The sequence below is a fragment of the Crocodylus porosus genome, unplaced genomic scaffold, assembly GCF_001723895.1.
Source record: "Crocodylus porosus isolate Cpor-Errol unplaced genomic scaffold, CroPor_comp1, whole genome shotgun sequence".
NCBI classification, from domain to species: Eukaryota; Metazoa; Chordata; order Crocodylia; family Crocodylidae; genus Crocodylus; species Crocodylus porosus.
Genome location: NW_017728911.1, coordinates 6,945,913 through 6,959,945, shown reverse-complemented (window position 1 = coordinate 6,959,945; position 14,033 = coordinate 6,945,913). Strand labels below are relative to the sequence as shown.

The window sequence follows — 14,033 nt, the reverse complement described above, 5'->3', positions numbered from 1 at the left end:
CTTCCTTGAGAAGCAACCACTCTTCTTGAACTCCCATCTCCCCGGGGGCCCCCCTGCAGCCCTTCAGCTCAGCGACTGGTGCCTCCTGGGTCTGCAGACTCTCTGGCAGACCCTGAAGTGGACTGGAAGTACTTCTGGTCTACTTCTGGGTTCACCGCTGAGCACGTGGAGGGCCCTCCCATGCTCCATCTGCCCCAGCATCTCAGCATTCACGAGCCGCACCAGTACTTCAAGGTATGTAGAAAAAACATTTAAAGCTGTGTCTGTGGCAAAATCGCGGATTCTGCAAATCGCCATCAAATCTTCAGATTCAGCTGAATTGCACCAGGGACAATGTCCCTGATTTGGGCCAAATCCAGGTCGAAGAGAGCCCGCTTTGCACACCCCTAGTCATTACCACAGTCCAGCAGACTTGATTAATCAAGTCTGCTCTGACATGCTATAATTACAATGTATTGGCGCAGCCTTGCTGCCCGTGTATATTTGCCCAAAGTGATTTGGGGCCGCCATTTAAATACAGCGCATGCTAGAAATTTGCTGTCAGAGAGAGAACCCTGAATTAAATTTCTGACTTCAGACCCAGGCCCCTAAAATAGGCAAACAGGCCACTCCAAAAGGTTTTAGAAAAGCACTTTGGGCCAGGGTGAGACAAAAGGGTCAGTGGCTGTGATTTGTCCATGTTTTTGTATATTTCCAGACCTGATGATAACAACTGCACTGCAATTTCTTGTTGCTAGCACAGAAGAATTTGTTCCAGGTTCGTTGTTGTATAAGCCCATTGCCAGTCAGAATACATATGTAAGAAAGCATTTTCTGAAAGAACATGTTCCAGTCCTGCCCATATTTACACGTAGAGTTCAAATAAGGCATATTATATTTGTTGGAAAATATATTTGGAAATGAAAGAATTTATAAAACTTACTAAACATACTTTTAATCATGAGATCAAAAAAATTAATATTAAATAAATCAATATGAGAACTGCAATGCATTCTACTTGAATAAATAGTTGTTTGTAAGTACTTACTTTTTAACAATGTACTGCCTCTAAAGACAGATGTTACCTGCGCTGAGTAAATCCACATAGAAAGTTCTTAGACACACATGCAACATCTGTTAGGCCCATTTTGGCCTGTTGACTTCAATAAGGAACAGTTAGAAAATAAAAATTACAGTTACGTAAAAAAAAATTGATACTGACTGAATAAACCAAAGTTAATTGCATATTTGTTACAAACCAAAGTATATTATTGTACAGTTGTTGCACAGTGACTCACTTGGAAAGTGACTCCCTCAAAATATGAATCTCTATAAGAATAATGTTACCTGTGATAAGGGAAATAATAGCATCAGATTATATAGGCACCATTGTTCATTTCTGTTCCACTGTGTCACATCAAATGTATATAGCTCCTCATACAGTAAGATCTATGTCAGAACACTTCATGATAACTCATCCTGAGTCTTCAAAATGAAGCCTTAAAGGGACTTTTATAAGCCTCATACTATTACCAGTTAAATGTGTTTTAACCTACACTTTGAAATCATCAATGAAACATGTTTAATTTTCATTCTGCAGGTATTCCATGTTGCAGTTATGAAACAGAATTGGGCTTGGGGTAGGGGGGACTCTTGCCATTAATTTAATTCCAAATCTGCAGTTCTGTTGCAATGGCAACTTTTAGCTTGCTTGCAGCTTGGACATTGAACCAGCCCTAGTTCTCACCTGGGGGAATCCCATGCTGCCTGAAATTCCTTTCAGTTTTCTTTTCCTCCACAGTGGTCAGCAGCTCAGCCAAACCTCTTTGCTGCAAAGCTCTTTTAAGAAGAAATCCAAACCTGACTTCAGATTTCTGTTTGACATTTGGGCCTAATATTTTGCTGCTGTGTCTTGAGGTAGCATTTGCCTTCTAGAGAGACTGTTTTCACTGTAGTTCCCTTTCTGCTTCTGAGGCATTTGCAGTGGTCAGTGCCCCTGGAGGCTTCAGGAAAAGTAGGCTATGTCTGTTGCTTCACCTTCTTCCTTAGTTCTGTTGTCAGAGCGTAGTTTTCTTCTTACAGCCCAAACTGGGTATGGTTGCCTTAGTCTCCCCTTCCCTATAGAGGAGGGGAAGTAGGCAGGGTTGGAATAATGGGCTGTAGAGGCAAATAGCTCTTCCTACTCTGACTTCATTCAAGGCATAACATCAGAAGAATCATGCACCAAATGGAAGAGCATGCTGAAAGTCCCTATAGGATGCACCAGCAGCCGTGCACCTGACTGCAGAGCCCACTCCCTCACCTGCTCCCGTTCCCTTCAATCTGCAAATAAAAGGGTTCAGGAGACAGCATAGCCAGAGAGTACATCAGGGTGCCTTTGGGCCCATGTCCCTCAGTTTGAGAAGACACCTTTACAGCAGATGTTCTAGTCTTCCTTATTGATATATCCAGCTGATACCTCCAGGGAAAGCACAGATCCATATGGCTCATGTTGATTCCATGCACAAAAGATAAGAGGTAGTGAGTAGCAATGATACTGCTTGTGTTTTTCTGGCTGAGATGTCTTTGGACCTCCTGATGACTCAATATCATAGAGATTATTTAAAAGCAAGTCCCCATCCACTATTAGGCAGGTTCAAAACAGGTACCTGATTAAATTATTCTCGTTATTGTAAACTACAAAAAGAAATTAGGAACTAGAACTTTTTCTGCTGAGTGCTGCGAAGTCCATATTTAACTGCCATTCTAAGCAAGTGAAACATGACCTAGAGTTTCTCCAAGAGAGCTGGTTTGCAAGTCCAAGCAAATGTTCACATCTCTGCATGTTATCAGTCTAAGAGTGATTGCCTGTCGAAAGCAAATATGACGCAGAATAGTCACAGCAGAGATGATCACCTACCAACAGTCAATGTAGGGCTGGTGAAAGAACAGCTAGAGAGGCTAGATATCTATTAGGGCTGTGCAAAACAGCATCATGCCGCTTCGACTTCCATTTCAATGTTTTGACGGCACAGTTTTCCTTTCAAGTTTCATTTAGTTTTGAAAGCACTGTTCCGTTTCCTGGGGTGGGGGTGAGTCCCCACAACAGTTGATTTGCCCTGGGCCGCTCACCCTTCTCCAATCAGCTCTGGTGCAGAGCCCAGAGCAAATCAGCCTGTGCGGGGACCCCTGCCTCTCATCACTGGGCTGCTTCAAAATTTAAAACATTTCAAAAGTTTCATTTCAAGGCTCTTTTGAAGCCCTTTGTTTTGTTTTGATTTTACTGTTTCGAACTCAAAACAAGTTGAAACAGTGTTGAAATGAAACAGCCGGCGAAGCTTCACACAGCCCTGATACCTATAAGTCAGTGGGACCAGATGAACTGCATCTGAGAGTGCTGAGCAAACTAGCTGAAGTCCTTGCATGACCGCTGGTGTACTTCTTTGGAATTCGTGGCACTCAGGAGGGGTCCCGGAAGACTGAAAGAGGGCTACTGTTGTGCCCATCTTCAAGAAGGGAAGGAAAGAGGACCCAGGGAACTACAGTCAGATCAGCATGACCTCAATCTCAGGAAATTATGGGGGTCATAACTGACCATAAAATGAATATGAGCCACCAGTGTTATGCTACAGTTAGCAGAACAAACAATATGCTGGCATGCATCAACCGATGCATCTCAAGGAAAAATAAGGAAGTTATTCTCCCACTGTACTTGGCATTGGTGAAGCCACAGCTGGAGTACTACATCCAGTTCTGGGTGCCACACTTCAAGGAGGATGTGGAAAAGCTTGAGAGAGTCCAGAGAAGAAGCCACTCGTATGATCAGAGGCCTGAAGACCAAGCCATACAAGGACAGACTGGCAGATAGAGGACTGTTTAGCCTAGAAAAGAGAAGACTTCAGGGGGGATTTGGTGGCAGCTTACAAATATATCAGGAGGGCATCAAGGCCTAGGTGAACAATTATTCACCAAAGCACCCCAGGGGAAAACCAGGAACAACAATCATAAACTCCTAGAAGGAGGTTTTAGAGTGGATATAAGGAAAAATTTCTTTACAGCTTGTGTGACCACACTCTGGAATAGACTCCTAGTGGGGGTGGTGCAGGCATCTACCCTGGAAAACTTCAAAAGGAGACTGGATGCACACCTTGCTGGGGTTGTTTGACCCTAGCAGTCTTTCCTTCCTAGAGCAGGGGGGCTGGACCCGATGATCTCACAAGGTCTCGTCCAAACCTAAACTTGTGTGAATCTGTGAATCAGCATAGGAAGCTAGGGCTGGAAGTGACTTAAGGAGGTCATCCAGTCCACCCTCCTGCTCAAGGGGATCATCCCTGACAAAATCATGTCAGTCAACTGTCTCTCTAACCTGCTTTTAAAAATTTCCTGGAATGGGGTTTCTGCAACTTTTCTAGATAGCCTATTCCAACGTTTAACTACCTTCATGGTCAGAAAGTTCTACCTAATCTCCAACCTAAATTTCCTCTGCTGCAGTTTGAGGCCATTGCTCCTAATATTCTTCCCTGCAACCACAGGGAAAAGTCTATCTCTCTTATTTATAATCACCCTTCAGGTATTTGAAAATAGTTGTCAAATTCCCCATCTTCTCTTCCCCAGACTATAGCCCTAGTCCTTTCCATGTCCAGTATGGGAATGATCAGCTCATGCCAAGAAAATAGACCTAGTTATAAACAATAGCTGTTGTGAAATAACAGGATGTCTAAAGCCAACACCAAAAGATAGCCTATACTAACTGGTTGGCATTGCACCACCTGATATCAGAAGAAAGGTAGTGAGCCAAAAAGATCACGGCAGATGGAAGACTCCAGGCATTCACACAGTGGTCGCACAGAAGTAACTAAATGGCTTAAAACATGAAAGAGTTTTGTGACCAATGTTGCACTGTTGGACACAATCAGTGCTGGTATGGCATGAATGAGGTTATGGAAGGAAAGATTATGTGCAATTAGGTGCTCTGAAATGAACCTTGAACTCCAGGAGGACCTTCCAAGAGGGATGGATTTAAATTGGCCAACATAGTGATGCCTAAATTGCCTGAGCATGCAAACTGGAAGATCAAAAATAAACATGATCAAATGGGGCAACTCTAATTACATGAATATGTGCAAGTACGGTGAAGTATAGACTATGGAGCACATGCTTGTTTGCTGACTCCTTGGTGTGACCTGTATAAAGGCAGACCTTGCTGCAGCAATGGAAAGTCATCACTTGTGCACAATTCTGGAAAAAATAACTAATTTATCACAAAGACACAAAAAGAAGTTCCAGCCCTAGCTTCCTATGCTGAAGCCTTTCCTCATAAGTCATGTTTCCGAGCCCTCTACTCATTTTTTTTTTCAATCTTTCTGGACGCTTTCCAATTTGTCTATGTTTGTCTTGAAGTGTGGGGCCCAAAACTGGCCTCACCAGTGCTGAGTAGAGCACAATAATCCTTGTTTTGCAAGAAATGCTTCTGTTCAGGGCTGGATACAGACAAGATGCAGTGATGCATTTGGACCCCCTTTTCAGACCACACTACAAGAGCAACAGCCAGAGACATTTTTAAGTCCCTGAAGCAGGTAAGAACCTTTTACCCCTCCCCTCCACCCTATCTCAGCACTCCCTCTTCTTTTCTGCACTCAGTGGTGCATCGCCTCCCCTCCCATTCTTCCCCTTCTCCACTTGCCTCTGCTGCTGTCCCTGGTTGATCTGGGGGTGGGGTGGGGTCCAGAGCTGCTCCTGCCCCACTCCAGCCAGCTGTGCAGGGAGCCAGGCTCAGCTGAGGATGGAAGCAGCAGTGGCAGTGGGAAGGTCACACCCGCACCCCCTGAGCTTGCTCTTGAGCTGGTAGGAAACATCTGAGGGGTTGTGCAGAGAGGAGAAACCTGCTGCTACCCCCACATCAGCCAGGGCCAGTGGGGACAGCAACAGCAGTGGGTAGGCACAGGGAGGATGGGAAGGGGAGGGGTGCTGAGAACGACATAGAGGTTGGGATTCTTACCTGCCTTGAGGACTTAAAGTCTGTGGCTACTGCTTCCATGGTGTGGTCTGTCCTTGGGGGTGGAGGTTTGGGGGGAAGCTGGAAGAGGGAAATGCAGCCACCCTTGCAGCACTGGTCGTTACTCTGACACCCTCCTTTTACAAAATCCTGTATCTGACCATGCTTCTGTTAATACAACCCAGTATGTTGTTGGGATTGTTTGCAACAGAACCACATGTTGGTTCATACTCAGCTGATGGTCAAGAACAAGGAAGTTTTGTAAAAAAACAAGAACCAACATTAAATGATGCCTTAGAGGAACAACCCTTATTTCACTCCTGCTATGCCATACAGCATCATCTTGAAACCTCGTTTTGCTCCTTATAGCTCTACTCAGATTGAATCCCTGCAGAAGATGACATTTTACTTCCTATCCTTCGAAGTAGACATCCTGATAGTTGTTATTTCCTGTCAAATAAGTTTTGAAAATGGGAGCTTTCTTGAGTGAGATATGTATAGTGCTTCAGGCTTCAGGGCTGTCATGGCATGGCATTCATTACTAAAGTCAAGTCAAATTTTGGTCTTCTGGAGCAGTGTTTCTCAACCAATGGGTTGTTACCCAAAAGTGGGTTCCAAGAATATATGAAAGGGCCACAAACATACTTTAAAAATGGATCAACCAACTTTAAAAATGGATTATCCTTTCAAGGATAAAAATGGGGGAAATTGTGGCTTTTCCCTTGTAGACTGTCAAGAGTTCCAACTGCAGTGGGCTGCTTGGGGCCCCCCATGCTCCACATACCACTCCTCTAACCCAGACACACATCCCGTGCCCCACACACTGAGGGCAGGTGGCAGCAGGTTGGGAGTGAGGCGCTCTAAGTTGGGACTGGCCATTGATGTTTACAAATGGGTCCCAGTACAAAAAAGGTTGAGAACCACTGTTTTGGAGTACTAACAGTTCCAGGGAAGAGTTGTGTCTCTTGTCTTGATATTTGCTAGATGGCTACAATGCCATCGCTACATAATTTCACCGAAATTTAAAGTACTGGTCATCTGGTCCTTAGTGAATCATGTTTTGACAAAATATTTCTTCACACTTCAGAGTTAAAGAAAAATGGAAGAATCTATTATATCCCCATTTGGATCCCCTTATTAAAAAGGTCGGAGTGATGATGTAGCTGTGATTTACATCAGGAAATATATGAAAGGAAGTTAGTTTTTGGTGATATCTTTTATTGGACCAGCTGTATAGTTGGGAGGGATGTTATACAGGGTTTCAGGCAGATTTCCCTTCAAGTCAACTCTAAATCCTTGCCTTATTTAAAAAAAAAATTCTTGCTCTTCACCCTTGAGGTGCGATACTATGAAAATCCATTTGTTATACATCTGTGGACTTTAGCATGATAAAAAACAAAAAAAATCATCCATGGTCACCTGAAAACTTCCTCTCATTGAGTAATGAGGCCCACAGATCAGATCTATATTGAAGGCAAACAAATTTTTCAAAATAAGGATGGCAGCTGACATTCCAGAGGTTTGGATTTTTCCTGCTACAGATCATTCTTGTGCTCAGCAGAACAAAACTTTTTTTATCCTCTTAAGATATATTTATAAATAAGAAGAGTACAGGTGACTTCCTCTGGCTGTAGAAGTTTTCTTACCTGGAGGGAACCTCAGAAAGCAGAACATTTCCCATATGCCAATAACTGTTTGATCTGGCATCAACCTTCCTAAGGTACAGTTAAGTAGCAGCAGCAACTGTAATATGTACCTTATTACTGTGTACCTAATTACTAAAAAAAGCGATATTCTCAGGTAAACACAGTTAAATTTTCCTATAACTAAAACCTTTGTACTCCTCTAGTAGTACAAAGCAATATGTGATCAAGGTAGACACTAGGAGCTTTGTGATTGTAAAAAAGGCTCACTCTAAAAATGTTCTTCAAGTAGTAAAAAAAAAACCCTTGATAAATACTTCTGCGTTTGTTGTCACAGATCAGGAACTCTTTCACACAGAGTGAATACAGAAAAATCAACCCTCAGTACTACTGTTAGGCTTTCATTAGTATTACTGGAAATTCTGCACTAGATTTGAGAAAAAAGGTGGATAAGAATCTAAATTTTTATTTTGTGGGAACCAGCCAACCAGAAATCATGAGAGATTTAAAAAGAACAAGTTGAAGTTAGCTTCTGTTGTCATTCATAGTTTTATGATTTTAAGCTAATTTAAAAAAAAATGTTCTGTCCTTTATTGCTAGAACACCACAAATAATGGAAAAACGAGTGGGGAAATTAACTTTATAGGGACAATCTTAAATGCATACAATAAACAAAAGAGGGAAAGACTTTTCCCCTAAACTCTTAAAGTTATTCTTTGCTTATTTTCAGTATCACTTAAATTAAAAATGTTTGGACAAAAATGTGAAAGTTTTACATGGTGGGGAGGAGGGAAGCTGTAGTGTAACTAATAGAAAGAGAACCTGACTTTTCTTTGCCAAGTACACTTTTTCCTGAACCTAGATGATTTTAAATGTGCTGAGATTTGCCTTAGTCTAGGCTAGGTAGAAAATAAAGTATAGAACATATGAAGCAAGAAGGATGAGACACGAGAGAGAAGGGAAGTAGAGAAAAGAGCAACACAATAGGAAAAGATGGACATAGATATATTGCAAAGAGGAAGTTGACTCGTATACAAATAAATATCTTTCAATGCTTTTCATTTTCAAATCACTCACAAATGTTGTTTATGAATGTGACAGTCCTCCTATGCGAAAGTTGAATATCACTCTGTTTTAGAAATAAAGAAACCGAGGTGGGGAATTGAAGTCCAGTGTATGATTTACAAAGCAAAGTTTGATTTTAGTTAGTTAGTTAGTTTTGGTGCCTTAACTTTTAGGTAATCAGTTTTGGTAACCTTCTTTAGAAGCAAAATTGGGGCCCTAGAGATGTTGAATACATACTTTACTTTGTCAATGGTACATTGATTTTAACAGTGCAGAATCAAGCCTTTCATGGCCAAAGCTGGTAACCTGCCTCATGCCAGGTATGTGTATTTAGAGTATTTTTTAAAATTTAAACAGTAAACAAACCTCTTTTTGGGTAGCTTTTGGTTGTTTTTTGTTTTCCTGGGTTTATCTTAATGATCTCTCTTCTTTCTATTCAATGTTTTTGGCTATCTTCTCCAGACATGAGGTATAGAATTATGGTAAGACTGTGTCTCTGTGTTGCTTCACTTTCCTTGTCCCAATTAAATGTCAACATATATTTATGTAGATGTGGTTCAGGAGCATACACTTGAATATACCAGTCTTTGCATAATTCCAACATTGCTTCTTTTTCCAGTTAATTAGTGTCCTTAGTCTATAAAAGCTGTACAAAATGGCTTTTATAATTCAACTGTGACCTGATTTCATTGTATGTGACCCGTGGAAGCACCACTCTTAATTTCACCTCTGCTCAAAAAGTAATATAGTCAGTGGATACATCTACACATGCTATTAATGCAATGCAATAAACTCCACAGCTGTTTCAGCCAGAGTCAGTTGCTCCCAGGCTGAGCATCTGCACATGTGCCCAGAACAGCAGCAGTTTGAGCCAAGGCAGAGCAGCCCTGGGCTGGGAGCAGGCTTCAGGGGTCAACCCTGGGCTCCCAGTGGTGGTATCAGGCGGCAGAGAAGCTGGCTGGAACACAAGAGTACTAAAGTGAGGAGCCGCATGGCATCCAGCCCCTATACTTTAGCGCCCTCATAGCCCAGCCAGCCCCTGTCACCATCTACACACGCATTCAGCGCACTTATTTACTCTACTGTAAAATAGTATTGCCCTCAACAGTATTATGTTATGGCAGAGTTAGTTAATTCACTGCACCCTAATACCAGCACATGTATAGACAATGATGCTTTACTGCAGAGCTAATTAGTCAATTCTGCAGTAAAACACACATGTAGATGCATCCAGTGAGTAAAATACTGGCCCTGCTGAAGTCAGTAAGAGTTTTACTGTTGGCTCCAATGGAGCCAGGCTTTCACCTAGGAGATCATTTTATGATGAGCTGACATGGATTACGTGGATGGGTCCTTCATGTTTTTCATTTTATCTATTCCACTCCTATACCCATTGAGCTTGGTGATACCTTTCGTTGAACCTCTTTTTCACTATCTTGTGATGGATCAAAGAAAGCGACCCCATGTTCTGTTCATTTGACCATTGTCATGCTTTTAGTGTCTGTTTATTTACTTTTGATTTGTAATAAATGAGTGGTGTTCTGAAGTAAAACAGCCTCTTATTTTTCCAAGATATCCAGTAGCATACTATGCAGCTCTTCCTAGGACTTCTATAATCAGCAGGGATCCTGGTTTTCCCTGATTTAAAAAATAGCAAATTCTCTGATTAAAACCCCAGAATCTGTCATTAAAATGAAAGGCCACTCTCTCTCTCTCTCTGTGTGTGTGTGTGTGTGTGTGTGTGTGAGTTGAACATGTTTTCTTGATATAGTTACAATTTTAAAGCAATTTGGAAGCCTACCAGTGCCTCAATCACTATTATAAAATACATTCTAAATATCTATACATTCTGGAATTTGATTTTGAGTTTTTTATCATTGAACATCAGTCCAGGCTCCTCACTCCCAAGCCACAGCCCCCCAGCCATGCTGGTGCCCCTCACTTCCCAGCAGGAAGCCAGCCCCACCCCTTGTCCCCCTGGGCATACTGCCTGCAGGCCCATTCCACTCCCTGCCAGGGCCCTGCAGCCATGCATTCCAGCCCCAGATCCGAAGACCCACACATCCCCTGGCTGGGTAGCAGCCCCAGACCTGCCCAACTCACTCCCTCTCTCCTTATGGGGGCCTCAATTCCCTCGACCCTCTCTCCCCCTCAGACTTACCTGCCGGAGCTGCTTTCCAGACTGTCTGGTGGCCATGTACATATACATGCATATGACACCCCCTGCCTGACCACCCTCCTTCCCTCCCCTCCAGCCCCTTGCAGGCTGGAACTCTGCCAGCCTGCAGAGAGGTCTTTACAAAAGTGCAAAATCTATGAGTTCGTCCCTTAAAATGGAAAATCTGTGTTTTCCTTTAGTAAAGGGAAACATCCGCATTTTTATCCATTTTTCCATGGGAAACAGAAAACCTGGATCCTTGATAATCAGTAAAATTTTGGTTAAATTTCACATACATGCAAAGAAAGCAGTAACAAGATCTGACGTACTGTACTATTTATTACAAACACTACGTAAGCCCCACTCTTGCATATACTAATACACACACGACATAATGTTAGAGTACATAAAAGTTTTAAAACATTCATAAATGTTGCACCAAATTGATAGTGAGATTTCCTGGAAGATGTCATAGAGTAATTGTGCAAATACTATCTATTGCTACTAAATGTTATTTCTTTGTTTTTTTGTAGTGTTGTGGTTTTTATATTGGTTGTCTTGAGATGGTCATCATTGCTATTCTATTTGTCTTTTGTTTTTTTTGTCTTATAGTAGATTGAAACATTTTGTTTTCAAACATTATACTGCTGCTTTATCTCCATTTTGATTTAGTGGTGTTATTTCGTTATAATTTATTTGTAAAACACCAATGGTCTGAGATTTGTTCCTTCACATCTTGTGTTTACAGATGGCTGACTGTATTTTTTTTCAGGTTTCTTCCAAAGCTTTGCATTATTACTCTAATCTTTGTTTGGTATACTAATTGTGTTTTATTCAAGACTTAAAGGAACATAAATATATTTCAGTTTATTCTGTTAAGGTTTTTGCCTTTCTCCCTTGGTTCTCAACTTGGTACTGTAAGCACTTTTACCATCCATCAGTCACTCCTCTCACTAATTTTTCTCAACACACATAGGCCCATAAAGATAACAGGTTGATCCAGGGCAAATAATCCAATTCAAAGCAGAGAGATGAGGCAGAGATCTTTTGGAAGGTTGAATTGTATCATGCAGTAAATGAGTTCCCTCTCTATTTACAGGAGGAATATTTTTTATGCTATGTACAACTGCCAGCCATGATCTGGGGCCAAAAAATGGAGCAGAACCGGAACAGCAAATTGTGCTGAATGAGACTGTAATGCTGATTTGTTCTGTTGTGCAGTAGTACATCACTGCTACTGTGTGCTCTGATCCAAAACTGAGACCTGCACTGCAGCAGAATATTCTCTTTCTCTTTTTTCCCCTCTAAAATCTGAAAGATGGCCAGCTCTTCAGTGCAGAACATGAAACTTTGCACTGTCTGGTATATTACAGATCATGATTTAGAAATGTCTTTTTTGATTCAAGTCTTTCAAGTTGTCTTGTAAATGCTTCTGTTGCTGCCAGGTTGTTACTGTTTATATCATGGGACACAAGACCTTTAGATTTTTTTCTACATTAGCTTTTCTCCCTAAAATCTCCCACGGGATTCTTCCTGGAGTAGCTAAACCAGTGGAAGAACAGGGGTAGCACTACTAAGGGTAATACAGCGACTGATTTTTCTAGACAAAGGAAATGAGGTAGATCTAATCTATCTGGACTGCAGTAACACATTTGATGTAGTGCCACATGGGAAATTTGTTTAACTGGAGAAGGTGGGGCTTATTACCACCAGAGTTGTAAAAGGGTTAGGAACCAACTGAAAAGGAGATGCCAACAGGCAGTGTTTAAAGAGGAAGTATCAGGTTTGATAAAGGTTATTGGGAGACTCGTTAAAGGGTCAGACTCTGGACAGATCTTATTTAATATTTTGTATTTATATTGTTTTCATTGTCACAGAAAAGTTGGAGTGTGCTAATGAAGCTTGCCAATGATGCAAAATTAGGAAATATTTTCAGTATGGAAGAGGAGTGGGCTGTCCTACAGAAGAAAATAATAGAAATGGGATTAAAGTTAGCTATATTATGCACTTAGAGACTGATAGCAAGCATTTCTGCCTTAAGTTAGGAACTTACTAGTTCAAAATTGCAGAGGAGAAAGTGATCACAGCATGACTCTGAGCCACCAGTGAGGTGGCTTTCAAAAAGTCAAATGAGTTTAAAATGCATCAGGTAAGGTATTTCCAGTAGAGAGAGGGAAGTATTCATGCCCTTGTACAAGACACTCATCTGTAATGCTATCTATGTACAATTATGGCTGTTCATGTTCAATCAAAATGAATTGAAACTAGAACAGGTACAGGGGAGGACTAGTAGGATGATCAGGAGAATAAAGATCCCATCTTAAGAAGAGGCTGAAAGAGTTTGGCTTGTGTAGAAGGCTGAGAGAAAACATGGCTGCTGCCCAGGGGAGGAAAGCACCAGTAAGGGAAAAAAAACATTGATGTTGTAAGATTAATGATAGCCTAAGAAGGAATGGACATGGTTACAAATACATTTTAAATAGAAATTGGAAGGTTTCTTATCAGAGCAACAGGGTTCTGGATTAGCCTTCTAACATGAGTTATAAAGGTAAGAGATCTAAGGTGGAGCTTGCTAAGGTTATGGAAAGGATTAGGCTCAGGAGTACCTTCCAGTCCTGTGTTCCTAATGGTATCTTAATTACTATGCCTTATAGGTTGTCTTTGAGTAGCTAGAAGGACCACTGGTAGTTCTGCACCAGTAGTAAGTTTAAGGAAAAGGCTAGTGCAAATGCAACCTTGCATACTTAGTATGGCTAATACATGGCAGACCACTGGAACAAATGGACTAGTGTTTTGCATGCTGGCTATACAATTTAGTTTTAGTTTTGCTCCCATAGCTCATATAGCTCCAAAGCTAAAGGAGGAGACTTTATTTCAGTGGCCACAGAAAAGAAAGGCTGCAGATAAACTCAGTGTTAAAACTCCTTTAAATAAGAAGTTAAAAGTAGTTCTTAGCAACCACCTTGGGAGTTTAGTAGGTGTGTGCAAAGCTGTACCTGTCAGAGTGCCTCAAGTCTTCCATTGGCCACGTGCAGCCTCATACCAAGCCCTTCTGCATAGTTTCTTTTAGCCAGGTTCTAAGCTACTACTCACTTTTCTGCCTTTTATCATGCCCTGTCTCTGACTTAGGTGCAGATATTGGTCTCTGCCACCCCTTAAATAAATGTGTTATCTTCCTATGCCATTGTGCAGGACGCAGACATTCACTGTTTAG

At 41.5% G+C, this 14,033-nt stretch overlaps 1 protein-coding gene across 3 annotated transcripts in view; it reads left to right on the top strand.

The window, feature by feature from the left end:
* TMEM266 (transmembrane protein 266) overlaps positions 1–14,033 on the top strand; it is a 155,776-nt gene that overhangs the window by 55,654 nt on the left and 86,089 nt on the right. The window lies entirely within an intron of this gene.